Source organism: Pleurodeles waltl, chromosome 2_2 (assembly GCF_031143425.1).
Source record: "Pleurodeles waltl isolate 20211129_DDA chromosome 2_2, aPleWal1.hap1.20221129, whole genome shotgun sequence".
NCBI lineage: Eukaryota > Metazoa > Chordata > Amphibia > Caudata > Salamandridae > Pleurodeles > Pleurodeles waltl.
Genome location: NC_090439.1, coordinates 740,234,556 through 740,249,064, shown reverse-complemented (window position 1 = coordinate 740,249,064; position 14,509 = coordinate 740,234,556).

Genomic DNA, 14,509 nt, shown 5'->3' with positions numbered 1-14,509 from the left:
AAAGTATTTGTGCAATAAATCATGCAATAACACAGTAGAACACCACAAAAATACACCACAGTGTTTAGAAAAATATGTAATATTTATCTGGTAAGATGCAGGTTAAAACGATTAGGATGCAATAAGTATATGTTGAAATATCACTGTAAAAAATTATATAAAGTGGATTTAGTCTCTTAAAAGCAACAATTGTCTCTTGCAAGCACAAAGTACCTGGTTTGTGTTCAAAATCTCCGCAAGGAACCATAGAGGAGGAGATGTGTGGAAACAGGGAGGTGTGCGTCGATTTCTCGGTCTGCACACGGCAATGCGTCATTTGTTTTTCTGGTAGGGAAGGCTTTGCGTCGATTTCCGGCACTCGGTCCTCTTCAGGTTGCATGGTTTTCAGATGCCCAGGGGACGATGCGTTGAAATCCGGCACGTGCAGGACGAAGTCACAGGGGCTGCGTCGATCCGGTGGGCGTTGCATGCAAATTTCGACTGCACAGCAGGTACTGCGTCGATTCCTCTCAGGAAGTCAGGCTGTGTCATTCTGGCTCGGCTTTGCGTCAATCCAGTGGGCCGTGCATCGAATTTCCAGTTGCTATGCTGGCTCTGCGTCGATCTTCTCCTTGTGTAGTCGAGCTGAATCATTCCAGTTCGGCGTGCAGGGATTTTCTCCCCGCGATGCAGGCTGTGCATCGTTTTGTGCAGGTTGTGCATCGATTTCCACCACACAAGGAGTTCTTCTAGCAGGAATGAAGTCTTTTTGGTCCTGAGAGTTCAGGGATCAGGAAGCAAGCTCTATCCAAGCCCGTGAAGAGCACTTCTCAGCACAGCCAGAGAGCAGCAAGGCAGCAGGGCAACAGCAAGGCAGCAGTCCTTCTCAGAAAGCAGTCAGGTGAGTCCTTCGGGCAGCCAGGTAGTTCTTCTTGACAGGTTGAAGGTTCTGGGTCAAGGTTTCTTCTCCAGGAAGTGTCTGTGACAAGAGTGTCTTGTCAAGAAGTGTCTAAGTTGGTAGTGTCAGAGACCCTGCTTAAATACCCAAATGTGCCTTCGAAGTGGGGGAGACTTCAAAGAGTGGCTTAGAAGTACACAAGGTCCCCTTTCAGTTGCATCCTGTCTGCCTGAGGCAGTCGTTTGTGTTAGGGCAGGCTACTGTCCTTTGACATATAAGTGTCACGCCCTCCACCCTCCCAGCCCAAGAAGACCCATTCAATATGCAGATGTGCGCAAGTGTGACTGAGCATCCTGTGTTTGGGGTTGTCTGAGTGAATGCACAAGGGAGCTGTCAACTAAACCTAGCCAGACGTGGATTAGAAGGCACAGAATGATTTAAGTGTAGAGAAATGCTCACTTTCTAAAAGTAGCATTTCTAAAATGGTAATATAAAATCCAACTTCAACATGAAGCAGGATTTTGTGTCACCACTCTGGCCATACTAAATATGACCCGGCTACTCCTTTCAGATCAGGATCTACCACTCAAACAGTGTATGAGGGTAGCCCCAATGCTATCCTATGAAAGGAACAGGCCTCACAGCAGTGTAAAACGAATTTAGGACTTTTACCCTACCGGGACATATAGAACACACATGTTCATGTCCTGCCTTTCACCTACATATCACCCTGCACTATGGGCTACCTAGGGCCTACTTTAGGGGTGACTTATATGTAGAAAAAGGGGAGTTTAAGGCTTGGCAAATACATTTAAATGCCAAGTCGAGGTGGCAGTGAAACTGCACACACAGGCACTGCAGAGGCAGGCCTGAAACATGTTTAGGGGGCTACTTATGTGGGTGGGACAACCAGTGCTGCAGCCCACTAGTAGCATTTAATTTACAGGCCCGGGGCACATGTAGTGTACTTGACTAGGGATTACAAGTAAATTAAATAAGCCAATTGGGTATGAGCAATGTCACCACGTTTTAAGGAGAGAGCATATGGACTTTAGCACTGAATAGTAGTGGAGAAGTTCGCTGAGTCCTAAAGCCAGCAAAAATCCGGTCAGAAAAAGAGGAGGAAGGCAAAAAGTTTGGGGGTGACCCTGCAGAAAGGCCATTCCCAACACAGTTCTTCTGTATTCTTAATCTTATGAAAATGTTCTTTGCAAGTATTCTGTTTGTTTCTCACACACACACAAATGCTCTCCAAATCCACCTCAGTTTCACTATGGTAACTTTGTCTTCAAGCTATGTAGGAAGTGCTTTTCTACCCCTTAAAAGAACAAAAGGTCCAACATCTGTGTTACTATTAGGGTGATATTATAACTCCACATTTTCTGTTGTAAATATATAGACACCTCAAGATTATTAGCAGCACCTGTCTGCACACTTTTCAGCAACCAGTTGGCCCTCTCAACAATACCGTTCAAGGAAGGACTATATTGTGGCACTCTGATATGTTTGACAGAATGTCTTCTAAGAAACACTACAATTTCCTCAGACACAAAGGGGGTTATTACGAGTTTGGCGGTTCCAGGACCGCCATGTCGGTGGTGGAGGTCAAACCACCAGCAGGCTGGTGAAGAAGACCACCAAATTATGACCATGGCGATACCTCCAGCAGAATACAGCCAAACCACCGATGGCACCACCACTGCGGTCAGGCCACCACAGATGACTGTAGCCACCTGCAAGCCAACGGAGACCATGTTTCTGCCAGACAGATTAAGAGGTTGCACCACAATGGAAACCCAGGCGGAAAGTAACTGTATAAAAGGAGAGACTCACCTTCAGGAAATGATACTCATCTGGAGCCACCATGGAACCCAAAGTACACGTCCTCCTGCTCCTCGCCTAACGACTTCAGGACCAACGACAGCAACCATGAGTACACACACTTACCTGTCACTGTTGTAAATTGTCGAAGTACCTACGCGCACACAACATACAAATCAGGCAAGGGTGGTGAGGGTGACACTTACATGTAACCCCATACTGACACGCACACTCACACACAGCCACATGCGCACTCGCACACACATGGTACACACCCTACGGCCATCACACACGCATGTCTAAAATATGTGCCAACCCCCAGATACACAGCACCGGCACAGTCACAAACAACACCACCAAACAACACAACTACACCGCAATCACTGCATCATCAAACAAATGTCAAGGACACACAATAGACAATACCCCTTGATAAATCATACATACAACACTTAGTACCACTACCAGGGAACGAACACACACAGCCACACGTCCAAAAAATGCAGCACACAACATACCCTGCAAACACACTTCACAACTTACTTGACATACCATTCTCCACACACACTCACACACACAGTCCAAGCACACAATGGCACACAACACTGCAACTAACACATGTCAACACAAACACTACACAATACCAGCACTACAACATGTCCACAACATACACATGGCCACCACACAACACACCCATCACTCGTGGACAAATGCAATGCACACAACCACACACGCAGCCCAAACAAAACAGGTAGCACAACCACCACTGACAAAAAAATGCTCACACACAAACACTGTCAGCTAAGACCAAAACTGCCCTAAGTAAAGAAATGCAGGGCAAATGTACGATGTAGAAATGCAACAACAGTGTGATCCTAGTATATATTTTCACCATAAAAAAATGTAAATGTCTAAGGCCAGAGGCCAGACCAAGAAATGTGGGTGCAACATGCACAGAAAGTACATATTAGAGCCCCAACTTGACTCTTGACTGCCATGTAACCTCCACAGGTAGGAGCACCAAGGGAGAAGGCAGGCACCTCAGGGATTGGGGGGTGGGGGTACTAGGGCTTAAGATTGGGAGGGGGACCTTTGGTTTTAGGTTTGGGAAGTTGGCGCTTAGGATGAGGCTTTGGTGAGGCTTGGGTAACCCTGGGAGAGGTTGACTTTTGGCATGGGTACTAGCAGGGGGACAGGGGAGGTCCTCGAGCAGGAAGGGCCGGACTTGGGGAGGAACACAGACCGATTAGGGGTATCACTGGGTGGGAGAGGAGAAGGGAAAAGGGACAAATCAGAGATGAAAGCTTTCCTTGATATAGGGGGATGGTCATAGCAGGAGGGTTTGGGTGTGGAGGGAGAGGGAGTGGTTGTAAGAGGTACAGTTGTGGATGTATTGGGTGCATGTGTGTGAGAGGTATGTTTGTGGGTGATGGGTGTCTGTTGAGTGGGTGAGTGTGGGCGTTTATGTGTTTTGGAATGTGGGGTAGTGGAGGTTCTGGGAGATACCCTGGTGGATGGATGACTGTTGGGGTGGTGACTGCAGGCATGGTGGATGTGCTGCATGTAGTTGTGTCTGTGGTGTCTGCAGATGTGGTGACTGGGATGGATGTCTGATGGTTTGCTCTTGTGATGTCTGTGGGTAGGATAGTGGCTGGATCTGTGAATGTTGGTGTGGTGTCTGCAGGTGTGTCTAGTGTCATGTCTATGATGCTGAGGGTGGTGGGGTTATCAGGGCAGGTTGTGACTGTTGAAGTGTCTGAAGGTGGATGTTGCTTGTATACGTGCCAGTGGTGTGTCTTGTGGTGCTTTTGTTTGTCATAGCTACCCTTGGATGTTGAGGTGAATGCATGCTTGTCTGTCGGTGTGCTTTGGCTGGGTCAGGGAAGAGGGGTTTGGGGTTAGGAAGAGGAAGGTGAAGGGGGGACGGAAGACAAAGGGTGACTGGCTGCCGTCAGTGTGGAGGCCAGAGCCTGGAAGGATCTCTGTAGGCAAGCCAGTGCACTGGGAATGCCCTCCAGGAATGCATTACTCTGTTGCACTTGAGTCACCATTCCCTGGATGGCATTCATGATGGTGGACTGGCCCACATTGATCAACCTCAGGAGGTCAATAGCCTCCTCACTGAGGACAGCAGGGCTGACAGGGGCAGGGACAGAGGTGCCTGCAGCAAAGGAGATGCCCACCCTCTTGAGTGAGCAGGCACGGACCACTGGGTGGGGAGCTACATGGGGGAGGTGGTAGAAATGAGGGTGGGGGACAAAGATTGTGCTGGGGTAGTCCCAGATGGGTTTGCCACCACCAGGGAGTGGCCACAGGAGGAGGATTCAGAACATGATGATGTAGATCCTGTGTCCCACGTGGTACTCCCCTCGCCTTCCGGGCCACTGGGTCCCTCGCTGTCAGTGGTCTCAGCACTCTGGGTCCCATGGCAAGCGGCATCATCACTCACCTGTGCCCCATCTCATCTGCCTACCGATGCTGAGGCACACAGAGAGAGTAGAAGGGAGAGAGAGGGGCATCACATCCTTCACATACACACATTATAACATGTACAACTGTATACATCTCCTGGCAGGGAAGCCACAATTTAAAAGCCTCAGATCCAACATCATGTCTAAATATGATACTTCAAACTACCTCATTTGTCAAGTGCCCACCTACACCATAAGCCAAGAATTTGAACACTAATTTACCATTCCATTAAATCACCTGTAACTCAAAGGCAATATGGTGATCATGGCCTAGCTAAAGCACATATTTCATCACCATACAGCATATCACTGTCCTTCAAGTTATCAGTCGAAGGTAATGCAGTTGACAGATAATTCCATATCATGGCTAATCCCACTGTTGCATGCAAGGAATGTCATTTCTCATCACATACGAGACAGTACCTAGCCTTCAAATCACATGCCTAGCTGATCCTTGAGCACACACCTGACACAATGGCTACATACATTGATGAATACATAACATGCGGCAGTCACATACAGTGTCGATCACAGTTTGATAATCCATGTCTGGAGAACAGCAATGTCTCTTCATGTACCAATTCTGACAGGATGTCCTGCAATCACTATTCACAGACACTGCCAAATACACCATGACTCCTTGTACTGGAACTGTGGCCAACCTAGCGCCCATGATACATCCACAGCCAATCACAGAGTGCATAGTTACAACAACAAACCATGGAGATCCCACAAAATCTTAAGAGAGCCATTTCACCTGACATGCTGAATCAGAGCCACAACACCACATTTGTGCACATATTTCACTTACAGCTGACCTGACATGTTCCGCCCACTAGAAAAGTACTGACACAACACTTACCCCACTGAAAAGCTCTGTACACATGAATGACACATGCCCCTACACAACTACTATGTAACTGACTACATATCCCACAACAACAACATGTGGTAGTGGAATGGAACTACAGCTAAACTGTCATATTTGGCTCAATAGAGGTGAGCCAAGACCAAAACCATGTCCAACCAGGACACATTAGCTAAAGTAAGTGTAGCAATGAATAGCCCACTATACAGTATCTGCCACCAAGTATCCTTTGAGACATGATGTAGGCAGGTAGTACCATATGTAGCACTCTTATAGGTATAGCATTGGCATATCTAGCATGGACAAAGCACATTGTACAAGGATAATACTGCCTAGCCACTTACTTCATCTACAACAAAGGCATTGGGACATCATTTATATGTCCACATGTCATTGTAATGCCAAGACATGTAAAGGATAAAAAAAAACAACAACATGAGTTTCCCATTGTTGGATGTCCATCCATTACAAACTCCACATACCCCATTGTATGATGTTGAGTTGACTATGGGGTCCCCACCTCAAATCACATGTGGACAGCATTATATTGGCCATACCAATTGCCTGAATGGGATGCCTGCCTCATATGGAGTATATGACTGTTTCCAGACACTGGATAACTTGGTCCTGTAACTAATAGTTCTGAGCCAATGTTGCACATAGAGCAGATCCATTGTAATGGAAGTGGTATAACACCTTAGAGGTACATGAAACAGTAATAGGAGTATTGGACCTGGAAACACTAGGTGGGAAGGATGGAATTGCACCTAACTGACATATATATGGCTGGGTAGAGAAACATGTCGCTCAGTCACATGTGCATCACCAAATGCAGTCATACATATTGCTGGACACAAGTGATCAACATGTTTCCATGCACAACGCAAAGGCAAGATCACCAATTTTTATAATGGCACCTGGAGTACTATGTATTCCCATTAGCGAACATATCTGTAGCATCTAATACATTGTCACTGCTGCTATACTGAGACAGCATACACCAAATAAGCAGATTAAAGTACATGGTTTCAGTCAGTACGTACCCCTTTGTGGCTGCTGTGCTGCCTTCAAATGCCCATCCACCTCAGGAAACCAGGGTAGGCCACTGCCAAAATGCGGGCCATTAGGGGGGTCAGGGTCCAACGGGCACCCCTCCCACATTAGGAGGACATCCCAAGCTGGGCCTCAGCGGTCTTCCAGGCTTAGCGTCTTAGGTCCTCCAACCGCTTTCCACAATGGGTGCTCCGCCAGGTTTGGACCCCCAGGGTCTGCACTTGCTTGGCAATGGCACGCTAAATCCCCTTCTTCTGATGGGCGTTGACCTGCATGGATGACACAGACAAAAGGAGAAAGTCATTCCTACATGCACCATACCAATAGGAGTTGACAGGACATATCAGTCACATCAAGTTGGCAGACATAACCAACCTCTCAGCTCACACGCCTCTACAATATACCATCTGCATGCATCAACACCTTGACAAGTTCACATCAATGGTACACCGTCTGACACAACACATATTTCCCAATTGCTATGTCGTTGGATTCACCTGCTCCTCTGGTGCTCCATATAGCTGTTCATACAGGGGTAGGACCTCCTCCACTAGCTTGTCAAGGTCTTCTGGCGTGAAGGCTGAGGCCTTATTACCTGCAGGATGTGGCATGGTAGCTTCCAGAGGCAGTACACAGCAGCTCAAGTAATGGAGGTCTTTCTGGCAGCAGCGTCAAGAGTGAAGTGAGTAAAACTCCAGAAGATGGCAGTCACGGCTCCATATACATGACCGTCACCACTGGTGGACATCGACATTGCCCATACTCCGCCAAAGGCAGTAATGTCTTCCAATGGCAAGTTACACTGTGGTCATGGTCGCGGCCACCTACTGCCATGACAACTTCCGCCGACAGACTTGGGTCACTTCCACCTGTCCAGTACAGTGGGTCAGGCGCCTGCTTTTTTTTTGCACATTTTGTGTGTGGTGCTGTTTCCAAATCTGTATCATATTCTTTACCCCTTTTAGTGCTGTACTTCCCTCCAGTTTGGATGACATACTGTACATATGTGCAATATAAGCTGTGTTGAGTGAGGACATGTGGTGATAGCTCTGTACAGCTACTCAGATGTAACTATTTGTCAGAAGAAAATAAATAAATCCACAAATACGTGCAATATATGCATAAGTGCTAAGTCTTTCACACATTGACAGTAAAAGTAGTTAAAAAAATTATATTCCATTGTTATGTTTGGCAATGTGCAGCAAGGAGGGTTAAATAGGCTACATAGCTTTATGCGGTACTCTATATGTCTACTGTAGTAGCCATCCTTGACATCTGTTAGGTGTGAGGAATATAAATAGCTGCAATAGATGTATGCATTCTGCATTTGTCATACTGTGTTTACTCATGGAAGGATAACTATGTGAAAAAAATTGAGTAAGACAACCACCAGTGTAACGTCCACTGGTACACCTGCACACCATGGAGGAAAGGCATGTCATTCAGACATATCGTCTGAATTGTCATACTATCATGGATCTATGTAATCAGTTGGAGTCAGATCTGATGCCTGCCATTTGCAATCCCTACAGCATATCTCACATTGTTCATGTTTTCTCAGTGCTACCCTTCTTGGCCATAGTGTCCTTCCAGAATACAGTGTCTTTTACAGCAGGGATGTCTCAGCCCATGTGGAGTCTGGTTTTGAAGGATTTACTGTGTGCATTGTTGAAACACCTGGACTGCTACAACAAGTTTCCCCACCAAGTGGATTTGGCCTATGTGAAGGCAGACGTTTATGAGCTGGGACACATTCCACCTGTGGTAGGAGCCATTGATGGCACCCATGTAACCCTGGTTCCCCCCAGTGCAAATGAACAGGTTTATAGGAACAGGACAAACTACCACTCAATCAACGTTCAGGTAGTGTGTTTGGCAGACCAGTACATCTCACAAGTCGCAGCCAAGTATCCTGGATCTGTGCATGATTCCTTCATCCTGAGAAATAGCAATGTCCCGCTGCTAATGACACAACTCTACACAGAGAGGGACTCGTTGGTTGGTAAGTTACCATGGAACTGTGTATTTGGGATTTGTCTCCTACCAACACATTATAGCATGTCAGACATCCATGTTTGTATTGCTTTCACAATGTGTTCACAGGTGACTCTGGCTATCCAACCCACCTTGGCTGTTGACACCAGCAAGGTACCCAACCACGCCAGGGAAAGTCCACTACAATGAAGCCCATGGGAGGACAAGGCGTGTAGTTGAGTGGTCTTTTGGGCTCCTAAAGGCAAGATTTAGGTGCCTGGATGTATCTAGAGGTGCCCTCCTCTACTCACCCAACAAGGTATGTGAGATAATAGTTGCCTGCTGCATGCTCCACATTCTAGGCCTGAGATATCAGATACCATTGATAGCAGATGAGTGGGAGACAGCTAAAGCTGTGGCTGGTAATGCTGATATGCCTAGTGATGTGGAGCCAGAGGAAGATGGAGCTGGTGACTCCAGGGCCAATCTCATCAATCAGTACTTCACCTGACACACAGGTATGTAAATTAGACCTATTGTACAGTTGTTTGTGTGCAACCAGATGTAGATTAGTGGCATCCCGCCTCCTTACTTGCTTCTTCTGTGGGAGTATAATTAGCTCCAATGCCCATGTGTGTGTTGTGAATTCAGACTTAAAGTTGTTATTGTGTAGAGGGCAGATTGTTCTGCATTCACATATCTTGTTATAGCAGATTCTAAGTTACACCATGAGAGGTGTACATGACAGATACCTGGTGATATAAGTTTAGTGTAAGTGTGGTGTACGGTTAATAGTTTGACTGTATTATGCCTTGGGTGGTAAATGGTTTCTCCTCTTCTTTCACCTGTGGGGTAGAGGAGGATGTTAAATGGTCTATTATGTGTCTGGAGGAGTGTCTGGCACATGTGTTAAAGTTAGTTCATAGCCTCTCACTTCACCGTAGGTGGAGTAAATAGTGATCACCACTGTACCTAGTTTTCATTTTATTCTGACTTTGCAGTCCAAGGTGCATGTCACTGTAGACTGGCATAGGTGAGTGACAAACTTGCAGGTATAGGAACAATGTTAGTGTATGCTTTCAGACCTGGGTTCCTGTGTTCTGATCTCTGTATGCTTATGGGATACGTGAATTATAAACTATAGTATGGGAATGGGAAGAGTCTATACCAGGTCATACAGAGGACCTATCAGTTAGCCCCTGCTATGTAGTTAGATTACCATCAGCCTGACTTCTGTATGCTGTGTCTATGCATTTTATGACACTATTACATACATCCTGATAGTACTCTGTGTCATGCTGTGTGTGTTGATAGAAATATGGACTATACATTTGCATTGTCCGGAATTTTTACATGTTTGACCTTTGTCCTGTAACATTTCTGTTGGAAAGAGTATCCTGCTGAAGGTGTCTCCATTTGATATCCATTACAATGTCTGTTTAAAACGGAGGGGGGGAATTACCACAAACAAATAGGCATGCATTACTATTGTAAATGGATTATAAAGAACATGTGCACAGTACCTGTGTTTCAGTGTGTTTTATTGTGCATATAAAGACTAAACTGTAACCATAATACTGATAAATATGTACATAACAGTGATGGGTGACGTCATGGTGGATGACACAAGTCCAGTGGCCTGGTAACATGGGAAAATTGAGTTAGGTTTCAGAACAGTCAACAGTGTGTATTTGTGCCACACAAGCGGGACTAATCAGCAGAGGTTCATTTCATGGCAGTGCGTTTGGTCTTTGCATCTGTTCCTGCTCGATGTCTGGGTGGACGTCCATGTTTTGGGGGGGGTTCTTCAGCTACAGAAGAAGGGGTGTCTGAGGCATGAGGTTCCTGTGGCAGGGCCTCCATTTCACTAGCAGCGCAGATGTTGAAGGGGCAGAAGATGCATTGCTAGTGGAAGGTGCCTGATGCTATGTGGAGAAACTAATCAGGGTGGTATTGATGTCCCTCAGCACCTCTGCAATGGTAGCTATGTGGGCACTTTGTGCCTGCTACTGCTGCATGACTTCCTGGTGGTGGTCCCTCTGCAGCCTTTGATTGTCCCCCAACATTGTGATGATTTGGCCAATCCTATCTTGGGAACTTTGGTATGCTCCTAAGACTTGGAAGATGGTTTCCTGGTCAGTGGTGTCCCTCTGAGACCCCATCCTCTGGTCCACAGCATCCCTCCCACACGCCCTACCCCCACATGCCTGTGCCCCTGGCACAGTGTGCCCACTCCCAGTGGTTGGAGGTCCATTATAGTCTGGGGTCACAACAGGAGACTCAGGTACCTGTACTGGGGGGCACAAAATGGAAGGCACTGCCCTTGGGACACAGCTTTGGGGATGAATGGTTGCATGTGATGCCGATGCAACAGGGTTGGTAGGAGTTGCTGTGGGCAGGGTGAGGCTTAGAGTCATTGACTGACCAGGTGTCCTGGATGGCGCAGGTTGTTCATCAGTTTCCAGACATCCAGAGCTGTTGTTCTTACTCAGGCCTTCATCCTGAGGGGGACAGACATTATCAGTCATCTTCTCCATGGTGGCAATGCATGGTTACTTGTGGGTGGGTAAGACACAAAGTTCAGTATATATTGTGTTTAGGTGTATTTGTGTGAGATGCATTCAGAGGCCTAACATGATTTCCTCCAATAACATTGACAGCTGCTGCACAGCATACCTTTGTTTTACATACAACTCTATGACTTGATGTCCATGCTCCATGTTTGGAGTTGTTATACTAGGATGGCACAGATTGCACAGCAGATGGGATATGTTAAGTTGATTAGTGACATGACTGTTTACCTCTGTTACATGGTGAATAGTCTGGCTTGCTAGATGTCACACATCAAAGCTGCACAAGGGAGTCCTAATGGGAACACAGTATGGAGGCATGCAAGGGAAATTGTCCTGTATGTAGATGTTGTGCATGTGCAGCGACTCAACCATCTAACCAGGTCAGTCTATTACTGGTTTTGGATAGTTGATCTGTGGCCAATAGGAATGGTCACTCAGTTGTAGCTGTGTTTTGCTTTGGAAGCTATTGTGAGTGTGCCATTGCATTGCTGCCATTGTCATATACTGGTTCTCAATGGAACAATCTAGATGGTATAGCTAGAACTTGAGTTATACATGCACTACATGTGATGTGTTGTGTACTTTCCACGTTTTCACAATGATGGGTTAGTGCATTCTGGGAGTCGTAGTGATATGATTAACCTGTAGTTCATGTGCCATTTCTAAAGGCAGTTGGGCTCAGTAGAGAGGTGGCATGCCAGAAAGGGGTATTTTAGGTGAATTGGTGTAGGTGTAGTAGGCTTATACAGTAACATTGGGTGGAATTGGGTGGTTTGGGAACATGCAGGACAAGACAATTGTGTGACATAAACGTTTTGAGCACTTACCAGACTCAAGTCCCCATGATATGTCTAAGAGGCCCTCTGGGTGCAGTATGTCCATGATCTTCTCCTCCCATGATGTAAAGGTAGAGGGAGGACGTGGGGGTCCACCGCCAGACTTCTGTACAGCTAGCTGGTGGCTAGATGCCATTGAAAGCACCTTCCCCTGTAGGTCGTTCCACCTCTTCCTGATGTCCTCCCTTGTACGAGGATGACTGCCTACAGAATTGACCCTTTTGACTATTCTTTGCCAGAACTCCATTTTCCTGGCAATAGATGTTTGTTGGACCTCTGCTCCAAACAGATGTGGCTTTACCCCTACAACTTCATCCACCATGACCCTCAACTCTTCATCAGTAAAACGTGAGTCTTTTTGTGTGGGACATGGTTGTGGTTGTGTAGACGGTGTGTGGGGGGTTTTTGAGAGTAAGGGTGCAGTGTTGGGTAATTGGTGTGGTGTGAGTGCTACGATGTGAGTTGGAGACGGTCACAGTAGATTGTGTGTGATGGTGATTTGTGCATCGTGATAGTTATGCTGATGTGGGGTGTGTGCTGAGTGAAATGTGTATGTGTGCCTAGAGTGTACAAGTACAAAATCTTCTCTTTTAGGCTTCTCAGTGTATGTATATGGCGTTCTGGATGCATAGGATTGGTGGTTGTGTGGGTTGGTGTCTGGTGTGTGGATGTGTGTCAGGTGTGGGGTATTCAAACTAGCCAATGTGGTGATGTGTTCTGACAAAAGTGAGTGGTGACAGACGTGTTTCGGACCACCAATGGTTTTCCGCCATATAAGAACCGCTGTGGTGATTTGTAGATCGTACTCTGATGAGAGGATTTTTGTCTGGATGACGGTGCTGGTGGTGGGACCGCCTCTCTTCCATCCACCAGTGTCCTGGCGGTTGGCTGTTTTTTGTTTGGCAGTCTTCGCAATGTGACTCTTAATATGGTGATTGGATTTCCGCCAACATGGCGGTCTTTTAGCAGCTGCCACCACAGCGGTCTTGACGAAAGACCACCAAAGTCGTAGTGAGGCCCAAAATGTGTGCCATTATCCATAACAACCTTCTTAAAAGGACCCTCATCCTGAAACAACCGCTCCAGAAAGTTGATAAGAGTAATTGTATGAGCCATTTTGACAAATGCAAAATACAACCATTTGGAGGAATGTTCCATTGTTTCACAATGAGATATCTGTTTTAATTCCTCGGCATGTTAAATGGTTCTGGGAAATCAATGCCTTTTTTCTCCCATACTCTATTTGGCCATTCACTTGGACATAATGGACTTGTACTTACTTTCCAATGTTTATTCAAGCACAAACATTCTGTGCACTTATCTACATATCTCTTAACTTGATTATCAATGTCAGGCCACCAATAATGTTGCTTTTTTTTCACCAAAGCTGTAATTCCCAAATGCCCTTGTGCGTCAGTGATATAATCCCTATATGTAGTCTTCCACGTGGCACAAAAAAATTCCATCTCATAACTATGCCATTGACTGCTGACAATTCTAGTGCAGCTTGAGAAAATGACTTCAATTCACTACTCATAATTCTGTCACAAGGCCAACCAGAAATAAGACATTCCTTGACTTTACACAGGCACTCATCATTTGCACAATTCCCATTCTACTCCTCCTCTGTTATCTTGAAATACTCAGTTGCATCTAAAACAGTCTTCACACATTCATCCTCCTCATAATGCTTAGCATCTTCCTCATTATCATTCGCAGGCAGCTGTGAGAGACAATCCACTCTTATATTCTTACCACCTGAGATATATTTTATATAAAAATTAAACTCCTTCAAATTTGACAATAACTTTATCAACCTGGAAAAAGCTTTTTGAAGCAACTATCATCGAACATGTAAATCAAATACTTGTTATCTGTGTACAAGTCAAATCTAGTACCCCAAATGTACATCTTAAATTTCTCTTCTGCCCACGAACAAGGGCCTCCTGCTCTATGGTGCAATACTTTTTTTCAGCTGCGTCTTACAGTCTTGATGCAAAAGTGACAGTATATTCTAGCCCATTCAAAAACTGACT